Here is a 12980-nt window from a genome sequence, read left to right as displayed (position 1 = left end):
GTTTCTTGTAATCTCGACTGAAAGTTGCATCTTTGGCAACGAAAGGCAAGAAAACCGTCAGCTGCCACGTCCTTTACTATGTTAAGCGCAGATAATCGACAGAAAGAAGAAGAAAAGACAGAGAACTTTGATCTTTATTTTCACTTCTAATAATTAACATCAAGTTATCGCAAAGTTAATGGAAATGCAGTTTGAAAAGGCTTAATCAGTTTAAATTTATCTGTAGTCTTTATCTTTGCTGTCCCTTTAACTCACGCAGTGTCAAATAACGTTGCCGCTAGCTCTGCTTCTCGAATCGTAACCTCCGAGATCGGACGGGGCGCACACCACCCGATCTCGGAGGTTATGCTTGCATTATCGACATTTAAGACTTGCGCGCTGTACAACGCTTCTCTCGCTTTCCCCTGCATGCAGATCACACGAGGCCCAAAACCTCGCAGGCGTCCAAAACTGCGCATAAGGACATTTTTCTCGGACAAAGCAGAAATGGCGGAGACCCTCGGGAGGCCAAAATGGTGAGCTGAATTTAAAGGGGGAAAAAAAAGTAGAGAAAATGCGCAACAAGTGAGAAGCAGCAAGCAATCTGAAGTAATCGGTGGGGTTCCTGAATGGCACGAAATAATGACGTTATGACCCGCTCTATCGCCTTTCGTATTTTATTGCCCGCGATTCCGGAGTCCATGAACGTTCGCTATAAAATGCGCTTCACTTCTTCCGCCTCCCTGCAGAAGGAGAAAGCGGAGCATCTAAAGTGAACGACAAGAGACGCGAAAGCTGCAGCGATGCAGCGATGCAGCGAAGCCTATATAGGGAAGGGTTCCGTCTATGCGACGAGGCGCCAAACTGCTGCCACTCCATACATCAAGGGCAGTGGATCCTCGCTTCGATTTCGAAAGAACTGCTATATATATATATATATATATATATATATATATATATATATATATATATATATATATATATATATATATATACATATATATATGAGCGTGGATAGAACCTTATTCACGCTCCTGCCTTCCTCTAACGCCTTATGCTCCGGTATATTTCCTGCTGTTTCTTTTCTTCTTTCTATCTTCCTTTTTTTTCCGAGGTCATTCTTGCGTGTTTTGGCGAGATGGCGTACAAACGACACTTAAGATATCGTCGCTTTATTCCGTTTAATTGCTTTGAATTGAGCTGTGCATATGTCGACATCTTCTTTTTTTTTTTTCCTCTTAAGAGGTATAGGAAGGGCGCGCGCCTGTCAACCTTTAGGAGGCATTCCGCGTTCCGATTTCGTGTGTCTGCTGCGTGTGTTCTCGTTAAGGCACTATGCATTGAAAGTGTCCGTCTTCCCGCGACCCGTGTGTGACCTATATGTGGCACAAATGCGCAGATTTGGTTGTCTGCGAATTAGATTCTTTAAGCGAGAATTGGCCGTTCGTTTCATTGAAAGAAAACGGGCTCGCACGCTTCCCTCTGCCTTTATCTTTAGCCAACCGTTTCCTCATCTCACGCTTTCTCTTTTGTGCCGCGAGGCGAGCTATCAAAAAAAAAAAATTAAATAGTAAGAGAAGAGGGGGGGGGGGGGGGGGGCGTCTAGCAAGCCGCAATACTGGCACACACAATGAAGCAAGCAACTATAGAACGCGTACAACGAGGACACCCAACAGGACGAGAGGCGCCGAAAAACCGCGACCAAAAGTGGCGGAATTCAAATTCAAACGAAATGTTTTCCCCGGCACCGTGGCTGGAGCCACAGGGTGATGTTATCTGCGCACCTTTCTCCTTCCAATGTACGTACCTCTGGATGACCGAGCCGTCGCGTAACTACGTCTGCGCTTAGCAGACGCAGTTATGCAGACGTAATTCAAGCAGCCGACATCGAGGCGACTGTTGGAAAAGATCTAAATTTAAAAACGTTCCCGTGCCGAGATACCGGTGTGGATTAAGAAACACATTAGTCAATTTTATACGGAAGGGGTGCGGTTTCGCCGTATTAAGTAACTTTCTTCTTCTCTCTTTTTTCTTTTACTTATATACAAATAAACCGTGGAGGACTTGCCGTTTGCTAGCTTACGCCGCTTACGCTGCTAGAATGTCGAATGCACATAACTTGCTTCTGCGACTATTTCTTGCTATAAATCTATATTGAACATGTGTTTCAAAAGTTAAAAGTAAGCTTCCATGTTATTCCGTGCTTAATTTGGTTTTGTTTTTGTCAGAAGGAGCAACAGAGCACCCGAAAGCAGCTTGCTGTTAATGTCACCACCAGAAAACGCGTGTATTTAAAGGATAGCTCGAAAGTTGGTCTTGTGCGTCAAGCTCTGGCCCGGTACTTAGCATGAGAAGGAGAATAGGAGAAGAGAAGGAGCGATCAGGAGCAGAAGAGTGATGATTCGAATGGAGCATACAACGGACGGTAGTTACATATATGTACAGGGCCGCAGTGTACATATATCGCACCATCGTCCGTTATACCCCAGGAGAAGGAGCGATCAGAAGCAGAAGAGTGATGATTCGAACGGAGCATATAACGGACGGCAGTTACATATATGTACAGGGCCGCATCGTACATTTATAGCACCACCGTCCGTTAGGCCCCATTGTTAGCCCTGAGAGACACGTCTCATTAGAATTGAAAGCACTCATAGCAACCTAACTTTATAAGCGTCCGTGACTTAACCTACGTGCAATAGATATTTTCGTTAGATGTTACGTTGGCCCCATTTTTATTTATTAAAGCAATTTTTTTTTCGAACCTTCCCGGACTTTATTGACTGAGGATGGGGGCTGCTGTCTGGTAAACAGCTCATACGCAGGACATCCCTACCATCTTTAATACCCTAACAGGTGTTCTTCTGGCTACTGGCCTTGTTTATTCCGCAAGGAAAGAAATGTTGAAGCTGCATCTGACTCGATTCTCAAGGCATGTATCTACCTATGGTGAAAGATCTGGTCACACTACGAGATACGGTTCTTGAATTCTCATTTCTGGTGCTCTTTGGCACAATGAAATCAGGATAACGTCAAACGCCTGGCGATCACGCTCCGGGACCAGCCTTTTTTTTTTTTTTCAGATAACCATTCTTGAGGGTTGGCTATGGTCCAAAAACACGTCATGAAGGTCGCTATTGAATGACGTATGCGGACGCAACGCCAACGCGTTATCCAGATGACATTGCCACACGTAGAAATAGATTATAAGTGGATAGGTCAAGGCTACGTCTGAGTGAACACTCATGACTTGTCCATCCCAAGAGTGAAATATCTTGTTGCACTGGGAGATACGGCCCTTCTTGAACTTTCACGCCTAGTACTCTCCTTGCGCAATAAAAACAAGATAACCTTGAACACCTGACGACTACGTCCCGGGACCGACTAGGGTCCTAAGATAACAATCATCGCCATGGGACTATGGTCCAAGAGCACGTGAAGACGGCTGGTATTAAATGGCGTATACGGGCGCATCGCCAATGTGCGTTATCCAGATATCATTACCATACGCAAATATGAATTATACAAGTGGGTAAGTCAACAGGAGGGCAGGCGCAATCGACGTTGCGCAAATGTGAATATGATATGCACGTGCTACTCTTTCTATCGCCTTTCTACGATGATAACTCTGAACAATGCCAAGACCTACTTCGCAGTACGCGGTAGTCGGTAAGGCCTCCATCGATTTCAACGGAAGAGCAGGCGGAATTTTTTCGGCGTGCACAGCGACGTCGTGTCTCAAATTCAAAATAAATAAATAAATAAATAAATAAAGAAAGCGAAAACTAGTTTCCTGCGCACGCGATGTATTATACAACGACAAGGCGTCCCAGCTTCAAGTCCTTTGCGAATCATTAGTTTGCCCTTTCAACGCAAGCGGGCAGAGTGGTGGAATAAACGGCAGGAAGCAAATGAACTGTTTTAGAAGACCACATGCAAATGTCCTTGTCTCAAATTTGCATTGAACGTCGCTAATTCTTCGACGCTCCGTAAACCCGTTCAGCAGTTCTCGATCCGGGGCCTTGACACGATAAACGAACCCCAAAGCACAATCTGCGTAGATCGAAGATGGTTTCACTCTGGATGAGGCGTTTAGCATATCGAAATGATTAGCGCTGAGACGGTTACATAGCGAACGAAGCAGTTCGAAACGGCACACTGCAGGGGGCGGAGGGGTAAATGGAACGATCGAATGGGCCGAGTAAAACTGGTCTTTCCAACAACCTCCTCGCCCTATTTTTTTACATACAGCAGGGTCGCACTATGCGATGCGTTCATCGAGCCCGATAACGAAGTCGTTGGTGAGGATGGGATGTGGGACGTGTCATCTGGGTTTCACGATGCGCTCATCCGGCGAAAGCAGGAATAAATGCCGAAACGAAAACGGGGCATGCACGAAAGTGAGAAGCTTTAGCAGCGCTTCACTTTCTTGCGCGCTCGTTGTCTGCACGTGACACCCAGGCCCCATGTGTGGTCCGAGAATTTTTCACTAAAAATGAAACAAGGAAAAAAAGAAAGGAAGTTTCATGCATACTTAAAACTGGTGTTTGTTCAAGTTTACTTTGCTTATAAAGTCTGGATTTGTGGAGAGACAATTTTTTTTAATGGCTGCATAAACTATTATTCCAAAGAAAGTGCCAGCAAACAATTTCGAGCAAAAAATTTTCCTTCCCATGTCATCGATTTTTCATTGAGGCTTTTGACAAATATTGTTGACACTGTTGCACGCTAGAACGCATCAGTTCGGGCCGACCTCCATGCGTTTCCTTCAGATTAATCATCTCTCTCTCTCTCTCTCACTCTCTCTCTCTCTCTCTCTTAATATATATATATATATATATATATATATATATATATATATATATATATATATATATATATATATATATATATATATATATATATATATATATATATATATATATATATATATATATATATATATATATATATATAAAGTGGTACGTGAGGAGGGACGACACAAACAAAGGAACTAACTACAATGCATTTACAAAAGCAGCGCAGCCAGAGACCAAGATGAAAACCAGGTCGTGCCAAGCCCAGATGCCCGTCTTCGTATAACCAACAGTTGCGACAGCCGTTTATAAAAAAAAAACTAATTTATTCTGGGCGATCCTGTACCCGCCTACCCAACAGACCGAGCAATCGACAAGACAATGTCGCTCGAGCTTCGCTCCTTCGAACGTCGTTCTCCTATTCGTCACATCGTGTCGCGTGCCAGTCATCCGATTCTCGTGCACGAGCCGTCGGTCTGTCAGCACGTGGGTGTGGGTACGTGCGGTCCAGCGTTGCGTTGCGGCGCCTTGCTTGACACTTGTGGTGTGGTGGGCGTCTTTTCTATATATATATATATATATATATATATATATATATATATATATATATATATATATATATATATATATATATATATATATATATATATATATATATATATATATATATATATATATATATATATATATATATATATATATATATATATATATATCAGCCTGGTTACGCCCACTGCAGGCCAAGGCCTCTTCCATACTTCTCCAACTACCCCGGTCATGTACTAATTGTGGCCATGTTGTCCCTGCAAACTTCTTAATCTCAACCACCCACTTAACTTTCTGCCGCCCTCTGCTGCGCTTCCCTTCCCTTGGAATCCATTCCGTAACTCTTAATGACCATCGGTTATCTTCCCTCCTCATTACGTGTCCTGCCCATTTCTTTTTCTTGATTTCAACTAAGGTATCATTAACTCACGTTTGTTCCCTCACCCAATCTGCTCTTTTCTTATCCCTTAACGTTAACATAAGTATATATATATATATATATATATATATATATATATATATATATATATATATATATATATATATATATATATATATATATATATATATATATATATATATATATATATTGGATAACAGGAAATGTATGCAAGGCTCGTTTGTTTCCAGCGCCTTCCCCTTCCGTATAGTGTGCTATCCAAGTGTCCGAATAGAATTCTGTTGAGGTGGACATGAAGTTATTGTGGACTGAATTCGCGGGAATCTTGGCGGAAGACGGCACCGTAAAGTGACGTGCACTCGACGCGTGAACATGGGCGAAGTGAGGCGGCACATGAGGCTCCTCTGTTTTATAGAGCACGTAACGTACGCTACGTGCAAGCGATGAAGGCAGGGCTCAAGCATTTCTTACACAGAATTGGCCGTGCAGAAACTCCCGAATGTGATTGTGGATTTGTAGACGAAGATATATATCACCTCCTTCTAGATTGCCCACATCACGACACACCAAGAAGCCGACTTAAATCAGCGCTAATTAAATTAGACCGTAGACCTTTCAGTTTAAGGAAACTTTTGGGACCTTGGCCAACAACGGCCTTGCAGAAGAGTGCTTTAAAAGCACTAAAGACTTTTCTTGAAGACAGCGGCATCGCTGGACGTTATTAGCGCTTTCATTGTTCCCTTCATTTCATTGTCACTGTCTATATCCATCTGTTTGTGAATTATGTTGACTGTTGACTCTTCTGTTGAGACTGTATGTGATAATGCATTTACACGATGTATGTACCACACCCGCTGACTAGACAATGTGTTATTAGGCCACAATATCTTTTGTACTTTTGAGACTTTCATCTAAATAAGTGTGGAGACATTTACATTGTATATTGTATGTACCATGTATTCCTTACGTCATAGTCTTCCCGTGGAAACGTTGCGGGATAAGTCCTGGTGCTTGTGTGAAAAGACTATTTGATATGTAACCTTGAACCTTGTACGATGTATGACGGAACCACTCAAGAGATGAGGAGTAGCCGGCGCCATAAATTGTGCTCCAACATCTCCTTATATCATGTCAATAAAAAATAAAAAAAAGGCAGGGCTCGCTCGTTTCTCAGAAGTGTTTACCAGAGCGAGCGCAGTTCCGAGAATCTGACCCACGTGATGCGGATTCGATTCCGCGCAGCACTGAAACAAAAAAATTAAATGACTTCCTTTTTTCGTTGAAGGGAACCGTGAACGATGTTAAGCCCACATTTTTAGACACCACTAACTTCGAGATCAGTTCGTATTCTTTCATTAGATAGCCGAAAGAGAACTGGTCTGATAACGTCAAAAACGCTAATCGCATTGAATAAAGAAAGGAACTGCTGAAGGACTTTTGTGCCGCGGACACATGTAAAAAGGCCCGTTGCACGTAGAACTTCACAAGTTGTAGCCTAAGAGATAAAACTGCTACATGACGATAGCCAGCAACGCTAAATGACAGACTACAAGCAAAGGATCAAAGGTTGTCATGCGGGCTTCCACCGCGAAACCAAAAACAAAAGCTTTACCCCACTTTGTTTCTGCATTTCCTCAAAAACTTTTGTCGTTGTCTCCTGGTTCGCGACACTTGTTTAGCAGACGGAGAACAGCAATCATACTTTACTACTCGGTTGTTGCGGAAAATTTGGTTAGTTTAGAATATTCGAAAATACCGAATAATTCCTTTTCGAGTACGAAGCGTTAATGTGTGGTACTCGATTCGCATTCGAAACTTCGAATATCCGCACACCCTTAATCGTAAGTCGATAAAAACCTTAAGCGCATTCAATTCAGCCTCGATATATAGAGTTTCACTAAAGAGTGTCGCCGCTTCGCCCGAAAAGCGAAGCACCGATTCCGACAGCAAATTATTAGACAGCCATACGAAGTAAGGATAATGGTTTTATCAGGGGTATAAACTTGTAAACATGCGCTTACAAACTAAATTAACAAGCACGGTGTCACGCGCGCACAGGCAAGCATGAACACATCTCACTCGATGACCGCGGACACGCGCTCTCAAAACGCTGGAGTGAGGAAGAGCGGCAGATGCAGCGAGCGAATTGCCATTCGTGCTGTCTCTCGTTTCAACGCGAACAAAGCGTCGAGAACACAGCGCGCTCGAAGCCATCAGCCCCCTCGTCACACATATATCCTATAGCTATTTTTTTTTCTGCATTTCGTGTAGGCTTTGCAGACTAGTGTAGTAACGGGCAGAGGCTATATATGACGTCGTATGGGGCCCTTCAATCACTGAGCTATTACCAATCAAAGCTGACTGCGCGTTGTCCTCTGCACCAGGAAACTAAACGGGCCTGACTCCGCACTTCGCCTAACTTCGCACTTACTGGCGGCGTATATGCCCTCGCCTGACACTAAACGTCAATGTACGAGTTTCCTCCATCAGCAAACTTAGACAAACTGCAGTTAAATACATCGCGAATGCGCCACGCACGGAGACAATTTATTTGTGCGTATAATAATACAGCGTGTAGTCTGAAACAGCCCGCACAATTCGTAATATCATTTTACTTCCTTGAAAACTTATCTCGCCTTCCTCTTTGACACACGGTCACGCCAGCACTTCGCTGCCGTCCTTGCAGCGAACATTCACTTGTCGTCGCTATATCAGCGGCGACAATCACGGACAAAATGGTACCACACGTTTGCGACACCAGTCGTTTTTTTTTTTCTGCTGCTTACGCTCATCGAACCCACAGTGTGGAAAATGTCATTTTCATGCTGCACTAGAGCTGTAATAAATGACTTCGTCTAGGTAGGCGGAGCTACAGTTTTTCTACACCAAGCAAAGTAAATGGCAACTTCCTGCTCTAGACACTCGTGTAGCCGTAAAGAAAGTATCCCTGCTCTGCGTCCATAGAGTTTCTTGTAATAATTACCACAGGTAACTATGGAGCTAGCGTTTAAGGGAGCTTCAGCCAGCGTGAGAACGATGGGTAGTACATGGATTTGCCTAAACTTCGTCTTTTTGGCTTCGAACAACTTCGTGGCATTACAAACTCATCATATGGAATTTAATTCGTCCAGTGAAGGCAGATAAAGCGTAATAGACAAAGCTACAAAAACATCTCAAGCCACATGCACGAAAATCGGACACCTCAAATAAAACACGATAAAACCTCGAAAGCGAAGCCTTATTCGCATTTGTCACAGAACACCAAGTAAGCAACAAAAACGTCATGTAACTCGACAGGCGTGCTAGATGGTGAATAGTATGACTGGTTCATCAGCAAAATGGCTCAAGAGAGTCATTCAAAATTATGTCAGCCGGACAAATTCCCAAGTATAAATGGAGTTCCTGATATAAGGCCTTTCAAGAATATATCGCACCGAACGCTCAAATGCAATTCTGAAAGAGAGCTTGAGTCGCTGAAATTTTCAAGACACAATCGCAGAACCCTTTCTCGCACGACGCGTGCAGCTGTTCTATACTATACGCCTGTTCACAACTTCTGCGAAAAGGCCGCCGTATTTTTCGTCGTTGTCTTGGGTTGTCGAAAACACGTCGCTCACGGCATCCAAAACTAGTTGGTTATTAATTTGTGAAGTGGACAGTCGCACATGTTTTAGGAAACACAAAAAGAATGCAAGCTAACTCCACTCCCCCCCTTCCTTCCCCCAAAGTGAAAAATTAGACTGCGTTTCGTCGTAAGGGCGCGGCAAGGCAACGTACTGTTCGTGTGTGTCCGATGCTTAACCACGATTGCGAGCCCATTACACTTAATGACCGATTAAGAAGCCGAAATTCCGATACCGCCTCCAAAATTTCATAAAAGTGCTTCTCGCGGAGCAGCCGGAAAATTACTTCTAATTTGATAATCGGCTGTTGAAACTCTAATCGATTCAGGAATAGCGTGATCGCTAAATGTGGTGGTCTGACTAACTTCGTTCTTACTTCTTTAACCCTTAAATGAACCTGTAGTAATTTATTCATCGGCTAGTCATTTCCCTTCCGACTCGGTATCACTAAGCGCTGCTTATTACTCGCCTTATAATAGCAGAGCTGAACCGCGCGAGCGAAGACGATAAACACACTGTTTAAGGTTCATATTTCGTTAGAAAACATTAGCACACCAATTTCGACCTCATTAATGCCCTTTTATAGAATCAATCACTTGCTTAAACACTTATTGCTTGGAGGCAAGGTATCTCTGCAGCATTACAGACTCCCCGGGTATAAGAAAAGGCTAAGTGGCTCGCACCGTAAGGTGAAACTGAAGTTCTGAATGAATATGTCAAAATTTTGCTAAGCACGTAACTAACTGGAAGCTTGAACTAGGTAGGAGGTCTGCGATCAGGAACGGACTAAAGCAGGACCACACAGCAACTGGCTTAGGGAACACCGGTTCTCTTGTCTAAGGTTCGTGCGCGGCTCATTTGAACGAGAATTGGCTAACCTGCGGCTTAGGGGCACAGTTATAAGACGCCGGCAGCTATGAGCGAGTACAAAAACAGGAGTAGATTGCAAGAACGTGAAAGTTATTATCATTGCGCCGCACAGGTCAGAGATCACGGTGAACATTTAGATATTCTTTCAGGTTTTAGAGATGCGTTTAGGTTAGGTTAAGATGCGATTAGATGCTTCGAAAAAATGTGAACATTGAAATGTACGATAAACCAGTGCCATAAGCATTATTTATTCGCGAGCATTAGGTCTGAAGTATCCAAAAATAATACGCGAGCACCTTTTTACGAGAACTGGTGCCACACGCAGCCTCTTCGAATGTGGAATGTGACGCGTTCGGCAAGGGAGAAAGAGAGAGAGAGAAATAGAAGACCGGAAAGGCAGGGATGTTAACCAGACGCACGTCCGGTTTGCTACCCTGCACTGGGGGTAGGGTTATCGTGATGAAGAGAGAGAGAGAGCGCAGTTTCGCGCGCAGTTGAAGGTTCGCACCGAGTGAGTGAGTGAGTGAGTGAGTGAGTGAGTGAGTGAGTGAGTGAGTGAGTGAGTGAGTGAGTGAGTGAGTGAGTGAGTGAGTGAGTGAGTGAGTGAGTGAGTGAGTGAGTGAGTGAGTGAGTGAGTGAGTGAGTGAGTGAGTGAGTGAGTGAGTGAGTGAGTGAGTGAGTGAGTGAGTGAGTGAGTGAGTGAGTGAGCGCGCGAGCGAGCGAGCGAGTGAGTGAGTGAGTGAGTGAGTGAGTGAGTGAGTGAGTGAGTGAGTGAGTGAGTGAGTGAGTGAGTGAGTGAGTGAGTGAGTGAGTGAGTGAGTGAGTGAGTGAGTGAGTGAGTGAGTGAGTGAGTGAGTGAGTGAGTGAGTGAGTGAGTGAGTGAGTGAGTGAGTGAGTAAACTTTTATAGGCAAAACGCGATAAAACGATAAACCCGATCGCGGGCGCGCTGGACGGCCAGGATTTGGTCCTCAAAGACGTGACGCACCGAGTCTACACACAGTTGCCAAGACCTGACCACTCGAGGTATCTCAACAGCGCTTTCGTGGCTTTCTGTGCCATCGCCGCGTACGGCCATGGTCCGAGGATCTTCATTACCGAAAAAGGTCTAGAGTCCAGCCATGGGCCACCGCGGGAGATAACCGAATTTCGTCGAAGCTACAGATGGAACCGCAATCGGGCCGGTTGGTACATTTCGCAATGCGAAGGTAACAGCTCTCAAAAACAGGGTCAAGAGGAGAGGCGCGTCATGCTTGTTTCCTCTTGTATTTGTCGTTTTCAGCGCAGGTATATATCCTTCAAGTACCGAAAGTTGGGAAACCCGAGTTTATCATTGTACACGTGAGAGGAAGCATGGCAAGAAGCGCGTTGATACGTAACTTCGAACACGATATCTCACGTGACTAACGCTACGAAGTCCAGGGACAAGACGGGCGAGACGCATTATCGGCAGATTGCAGACGTGCGGTAGCCGTCACATCGTAGCGAGCCGAGGTCAGAGGCGTTGATTCTTGCCAAGCTATACTTGTCGCATCACGAAAGCGAGCATGCACGCACAGACAACGAAAGAGACGAGATCGAGATAGTAAGCAAAAGCATTTGACATGCAATAGAGAATGAGTTTGCGCAACCGTCCCGTGGCTGCCCTCTTGTGAAACGATATTGCCATATCTGTTCATCCTGGGGCGCTTGTTGGTCATGTGTGTACACATTGTTCCTTATCTTTATTTTTCCGGGTTTGCCGAGTAAGGAGAGGAGACCTTTTGAGGTCATCGAGATTGAGTCGAGTGGTTACCGATGTGTGTCGATAGACAACTCCCTATATATATGCAAATTGAATGCGACATAGAAATGTTTCGTAGGTGTGCAATAGCTGTTAGAATATGTACGGTCCGCAGTCGCAATGCGACACATATTGCCGAAAATCAGTAAGGCAACAAAGAAAAGATTGCAGCACGGAGTTTACAAATCCGTAACTCTGCACCAAAAACAGATATCGGAATCCTGTGAACAGCACCTGTTAAAACAATTCAAGCACACAAAATGTGATCCATGAGTTTGCAGTTTACGTAAGAAAATAGTTACAATGTACACGAGGTTTTTTTATTTGTTTAACTCACAATTTATTTCTATTCAGAGCGGTGTAGTACATGCATAAGTACCACATAAGTTTTGTCTGCTTGGGGTGTCTCAATAGGTGCACTTTCCAGAATTGCGATACGATTTTTTGTTACCGATTAACAGAGTTGTAAACTTCATACTTCAGTTGTCTTTATATTTTTCAATTTTCAGCTATTTTCGTAAAAATTGACAGCCCTAATCGAAATTTCCTCCGTACAGTGTCGTAGATTTTAACCTTTTTTTCATATGCAAAAAACTTCATCATATTCAGTTCTCGAAGTCTCAGATTCACACAACCACTTCAATATATTTACTCAAACTCATGTATCCTGAAATAAGGAACTAATGAATTAGCTACTCATTTTCGACATCTCTATAATAAGCTGACCACAAGCTATTACATATTTACTCATGTCCGCACCAGTAATGGGGCACTGGCGATAAAGAAAAACTTCATTATTTCCCTCTCCCGCAATGTCTTGCAAAACTCCCTTGAAACAGCTGTTATGTCAAAAGTATCAAAGCACGGTCAGCGAGCAGTGCGACCTGAGTGCGTCGACGTTGGGTGACGCCACGTCTCAAGCACGTCGGAAACACGCTCCATTGATTGATTGAGTAACTTTTATTAAACACGCTCCATGCAATT

At 43.9% G+C, this 12980-nt stretch overlaps 1 protein-coding gene across 1 annotated transcript in view; it reads left to right on the top strand.

Moving 5' to 3' along the window:
- Positions 1-409: 409 nt before the first annotated feature.
- Positions 410-12980, top strand: part of LOC135909261 (uncharacterized) — a 31437-nt gene continuing 18866 nt past the window's right edge. Inside the window, exon 1 of the mRNA XM_070538898.1 lies at positions 410-515. The gene's annotated coding sequence lies outside the window, so the exon portion shown is untranslated. The remainder of the gene's footprint in view (positions 516-12980) is intronic.

Source organism: Dermacentor albipictus, chromosome 5 (genome assembly GCF_038994185.2).
Source record: "Dermacentor albipictus isolate Rhodes 1998 colony chromosome 5, USDA_Dalb.pri_finalv2, whole genome shotgun sequence".
NCBI lineage: Eukaryota > Metazoa > Arthropoda > Arachnida > Ixodida > Ixodidae > Dermacentor > Dermacentor albipictus.
Note: the sequence above shows the minus strand (reverse complement) of the source record. Positions and strands in the feature narration are given on the sequence as shown.